The sequence below is a fragment of the Mastomys coucha genome, unplaced genomic scaffold, assembly GCF_008632895.1.
Source record: "Mastomys coucha isolate ucsf_1 unplaced genomic scaffold, UCSF_Mcou_1 pScaffold3, whole genome shotgun sequence".
Classification (NCBI taxonomy): Eukaryota; Metazoa; Chordata; class Mammalia; order Rodentia; family Muridae; genus Mastomys; species Mastomys coucha.
In genome coordinates this window covers 64,987,192-64,993,204 of record NW_022196909.1, presented here as the reverse complement: position 1 = coordinate 64,993,204, position 6,013 = coordinate 64,987,192, and the positions used below count along the sequence as shown (strand labels likewise).

General features: G+C 50.9%; 1 pseudogene; it reads left to right on the top strand.

Moving 5' to 3' along the window:
* Positions 1 to 3,987: 3,987 nt before the first annotated feature.
* LOC116074481 lies at positions 3,988 to 5,732 on the top strand (annotated as a pseudogene).
* Positions 5,733 to 6,013: the final 281 nt, after the last annotated feature.

The following is a 6,013-nucleotide window of genomic DNA, read 5'->3' as shown; positions in this document are numbered from 1 at the left end:
AGTCCACAGCAGGCGGGCAGGAGCGGTATAAAGGAGTCCACAGCAGGCGGACAGGAGCGGTATAAAGGTACCTGAGAGATCTTTAATTCCTCAGACTGGCTGGCCATTGGGTTGACTTCCTCCCCACCCAATTTATTCTAAACTCAGTTCTTTTTTTAATGAGTGTTGCAAAATCTATCACAGTTACAGGAAGCCTCGCTGTCAGGGCTGAGAAGGTGATGGACCCTTACAGTGCTTGCGGCACAAGCATGAGCACCCAAGTTTGCTCCCCAGAACCCACACTTTAAAAAAGACAGTCTTGCATTTCTAGCTCTGGAGGAGCAGAGACAATACACACACACACACACACACACACACACACACACACACACACCTTAGAACATTCTCTCTTGGCCTCTTGGTGATTGTTTCTCAAAGGACCTTCACTGGTATGGACGGAGTGGCCCAAGGCAGAAGCATCGGGCAGAGCAGTGGCTCCAGGGTCTATCTGTACGGTTACTGTGTGGGGCTCTGCTATCTTGTCAGCTTCCAGACAGAGGGGGAGGCCTGGGAGCCCCGCAGTGTGTCCTCCCCCTCAGGACAGGGGAACAGCTCCCACGAGGCACCTGTGCATCACTGCACATCACCGGATTCAGCTGCACCCTTGCATACCCTGCAGATACCCAAATACCCCTGCACTAACCGCACATGCCCTCTCACCCCACACACCTCTCCCCACAACCGCAATGTCAACACTCACACAATCGTAGACCTTTCCACACAGCCACACAGCTTCACTGTTTTTTAAAGAATTTATTCACTCATTCATATTTATGTGGATGTGTGTGTGCCTGCCTGTCTGTATACGCACCACAGGCATGCAGGTACCCGCGGAGGATAAAGATGGCAATGGATCCTTGGAACTGGGGGTCACAGAGTCTTGAGCCACCCAGTGTGAGTGCTGGGAAGTGAACCCAATCCTCTATAACAGCAACAAACGGTCTTACTCATTGGAACCATCTCTCCATCCCTGCCCAGATGTGCCTGCACATACCCTCAGAGATCTGCACATGCTTGCACATCTCACTCCTGCACACCTTCACACAGCCTTGAACACATAACACATGCCTCTGTCTATTCCCATAGACCACGTAAATACCTGCAGACACTCACACACCCCTGAACACATCATACCTAGACACTCCTGGGCACCCTGCACACTTTGGCACAGCCTCTATTCCACACACTCCCACATACCCCTGCAGAGCACGGGAGGAGACAAAACTCTACACATGTAGCTAATAGCTACAGGAAGTCTAAGAAGCAAGCCGAGAGCCAGGTCTGTAGCGAGGAGCACTGCTTCTTTATTTCATGCAGGAATTGGGGGGTACATCTTCCAGGCTGAGGACATCCTGCAGAGCAGACTCAAATATGTGTCCTCAATGCCTGCTTTTCTTTTTGTCTATATGGACATGTTTGTGTCAGGTCATAGGGAACACGGTCTTGGGTGGTCATGGTTAACAGTGGTAGGAAACTGAGGCTAGGGAATCCTGGAGTTACACAACCCCAGCCCACCTATTCTAGCTGAGTCCCTTTCCATACAGTGCCTCACTAAGCTGCAGCATGACCCTGATTGACAAGTCCCCACAGACGACTGTCTGCCCTCTCAGGGACCTGCAGAGGCTCCATTTTTTAGAAAGAGACATACCAGACTCCTTAACTTGTGGGGACACTGAGAACTCCGCCTCTCACTACCAGCCACTGGAGCACAGTAGTTGTCCCTGGCCATAGCTGTGGAGACAGAGTGGCCAGGCTCACACTGCTCCATGGCTTCCTTACCACACTGATCCTATTGTCACGAGGGAGGAGGGAGGAGGCCCTCATCCCTTCTCTGTTATCCACTCACATGGGCATCTTGTGTGTACCTTCCTGGTGCACCTTGAACATGGACGTCACATCTTTCCCACATACCACCTCCTAGTGGGTCTGCAGGATACATTAACAGGCTTCTTCCCAAGCCGCCCTGTGCCAAAGAGACTCAATTGGCCACCTAGGTGGTCCTGGGTGTACAGGAAAGTGGTCTGTGTGGGACTGGAGTAGTGACTGGATTCATTCTTCCTGACTGGAAAGCAGTTTCAGCAACCAAAGATGGGAAATTCCAACAATCCGGTAACCTAACCTCCCTTCTTGTTTTGACCTCTACTACCAAAATTGGAGGAGATCTTCCTTTTTCTCTCTGAGTCTAAAGCCCTGTGAAAGCCCTGTGTTGATTGGCTGCTCAGACTCACCACTTGGACAAGGTTGTTGAGTTGTTAGAACTTTTTGGTCATGTGTCCAGCCCTGTGGCCAGGACGTTTCTTTCACTGGGGTAAATAGTGAAACCATGATTTTGTGGCTAAGCATTTCCAAAGCCTGCAGGCAGAACTGTGAAAGCTGGGCTTAGTTCTTAACCTGGCTGGCTTGAGTGTCTAAGACAGGTAACGCACACATGTGCATTTGCAGGGGCATTTCCAGTGAGAGCTAGCACGTGCAAGAGTAACTGGAGGGAGAAGACCACCGTAACAGCTAAGGGCCCAGGGAGGAGATTAGGGGAGGAGGAACACCCAAGTGTTCAAGCCACTTCCTTTTGGTGGCTTGATTCCTTTGGGTGAGGGATTCACCCATCGTTGTAGCCAACTCCTGCTGCTTTCATTTCAATGTACACTCAGTACTAGGGAGTTTCTAGGTTTCAGAAGTACACCAGACCTGCTGAGGCACCACACACCAGACCTGCTGAGGCACCACACACCGGACCTTCTGAGGCACCACACACCGGACCTTCTGAGGCACCACACACTGGACCTTCTGAGGCACCACACACTGGACCTTCTGAGGCACCACACACTGGACATGCTGAGGCACCACACACTGGACCTTCTGAGGCACCACACACCGGACATGCTGAGGCACCACACACTGGACCTGCTGAGGCACCACACACCGGACATGCTGAGGCACCACACACTGGACTTGCTGAGGCACCACACACCGGACCTGCTGAGGCACCACACACCGGACCTGCTGAGGCACCACACACTGGACCTTCTGAGGCACCACACACTGGACCTGCTGAGGCACCACACACCGGACCTGCTGAGGCACCACACACTGGACCTGCTGAGGCACCACACACCGGACATGCTGAGGCACCACACACCGGACCTGCTGAGGCACCACACACCGGACCTTCTGAGGCACCACACACCGGACCTGCTGAGGCACCACACACTGGACCTGCTGAGGCACCAACCTCTGCACGGAGCATGCAGGTCGTCACTGTTGGGTGACTCTGGCCCTTATTAACATGCTAACCACTCCAATAGGATTAGAATAGCTCATCAGGTAAAGGCACTTGCCACCAAGCCCAAGGCCCTGGGCTTGCTCTTCAGAACCTACATGGTAGAAGGAAGGAACTTACTCCTACAAGTTATCCTCTGACCCTCAAGTGTGCGCACACATGATAGTAAAATATTTGAAGAGCTCTAACAGGCCCAAGCTGGCAGACACGGCATGGGAATGCCCTTCCCATTCTCCATCCCTTGTTAAACCATTAGATTATATCCCTAAAGCTTAGTTGGCCATTTTCTTACGCCTGACTCATTCCCGAGGCTGTTTATCAAGGTTGACTCATTCCCGAGGCTATTTATCAAGGTTCAATATCAAAACATCAAGGTCCAGCAATCAAAAATTTCCCCTTGGTTACCCTAATCAACATGCCCAGTCAGAATTTATCAACCCTTCCTGCTTCATTCTAAAACAAACAGTTTCCTCTTAAAATGACACCCCCAAAGCTATTTGCTGCCGTTTCTGCTCCATTTCCATTTAGCCAACTCATCTCTTTGCCTTGTTTAATAATGGATCTCCTTGTGCTAGAAATTGGTATTTGGCTGTGGTCTGAGCCTAATCCAGGGTCCAGAGGGGAACACCCTGAGGTGTCTAGGCCCTTTTGATATTAATCACAATTAAAACTTTGTGTAAAATATTTATAATAACATAAACAATAAATTAAGCATATATTCTATGCCTGTCTGTTCCTCTAGAGGATCTGACTAGTACAAGAATCAACCATGGAGCAGCGGAGAGTTTAAGAACAACAGTCCAGGAGTGCCTTTAGCCAGTCAGAAAAGATTGCCTTCGGCAGTCCCACGGATACACTGTGAGGAGCCGGGGATTTTTGTTTGGGAGAGCTAAGTATGGCAAGTAGAGCCCAGGAGCCCAGCAAGGTCCAGAGCTTGTTTGCCTCCGCCTCCGTAGACATGCCATGGCGCAGTTCGTGTTCTTCGAGAGCAATTTGCACTCATTGCTTCAACTGGACGCACCCATCCCCCAATGCACCGGTTGCACACTGGCAGCACAAAGCAAAGGAAGCCACAGGCCCAGCCCTCTCACTCATGCGGGCCACCAACAGATCACACAGCGCCAGTTGGCCCTGGGGCCCGAGGTACTGGCAAATCTAATTCCAAGGTTCAGACCACCCCAAGCAAACAATATATCCCCCAACACAGCACTTCCCAGATGGAGGTGGCCAGCTTCCTCTCGAGCAAGGAGAACCAGCCGGAAGATGGTGGGGGGACGCCCACCAAGAAGGAGCCTCAGAAAGCTTTGGGCTCTGAACATGAATGGTTTTGATGTGGAGGAAGCCAAGATTCTCAGGCTCAGTGGAAAACCTCAGAATGTTTTCAGAGCAGACTGAGAGTACTCTACAGTCAGAAAGTCACGCCTGGCTCTAGCCGAAAGGCTTGCAGATACAGTCCTTCCCTGCAAGACAGAATTCTTGATGCCCCTGAAACCCGGAATTACTACTACCTGAATCTTGTGGCTTGGAGCTCTGGAAATGTATTGACTGTGGCACTGAACAACAGTGTGGACTTATGGAATGCTGGTTCTGGGGACATCCTGCAGTTGTTACAAATGGAGCAGCCTGTGGCCTGGATCAAAGAGGGAAACTACCTAGCTGCGGGCCAGTAATGCTGAGGTGCAACTATGGGATGTGCAGCAGCAGAAACAACTTCAAAACATGACCAGTCACTCCGCTCGAATAAGCTTCCCCAGCTATATCCTGTCCAGTGGTTCACGGTCTGGCCACATCCACCACCATGATGTTCAGGTAGCACAACACCATGTGACCACACTGAATGACCATAGCCAGGAAGTATGTGGGCTGCGCAGGGACCCAGGTCGACCACATCTGGCAAGCGGTGGCAGTGGTAACCTTGTCCACGTGTGGCCTAGCGGTCCTGGAGAAAGGGGCCGGGTTCCCTGCAAACATTCACTCAACATCAAGGTGCTATCAAGGCTTTTGCATGGTGTGCCTAGCAGTCCAATATCCTGGCAGGAGGAGGAGGTACCAGTGAACATCACATTGGCATTTGGAACATCTGCCTGAGTGCTGTGGACGTGCAGTCCCAGGTGTGCCCCATCCCCTTCTCTCCACACTGTAAGGAGCTTATCTCAGGTCAGGGCTCTGCCCAGAACCAGCTGGTTATTTGGAAGAGCTCAACCATGGCCAAGGTGGCTGAGCTCAGAGGTCACACAGCCCAGGTCCTGAGTCTTACAATGAGTTCGGATGGGGCCACAGTGGCAACAGCAGCAGCAGCAGCAGCTGATGAAACTACGGTTGTGGCACTGCTTTGAGCTGGACCCTGCCCTTTGGCTGGAGCAGTAACAAAACCAGTGTAGCTAAAAGTAGCTGTATCCACCAAGGCATCTCTTGAAAGCAAACCCATTTCCCTTCTTGATTTTTTTTTTGTTTATTTTTTTCTAATAAAGTTTGTATCTTCCAAAAATTAAAAAAAAACAAAAAACAAAAAACAATCAACTGTGAATGGTTAATTGGCTGGGAAAACTGAATGTGAGACAAGTGGTCTATATATTACGGGAATGAGAGCTACGGAAAGTATCCGTCCACACCCTGTTCACCCGTGTGTATTTGAGAAAATGATGCGACTCCCGTGGGTCGCCCTGGCCGAACCCTCTTCACCCCAGTGCAGACGGA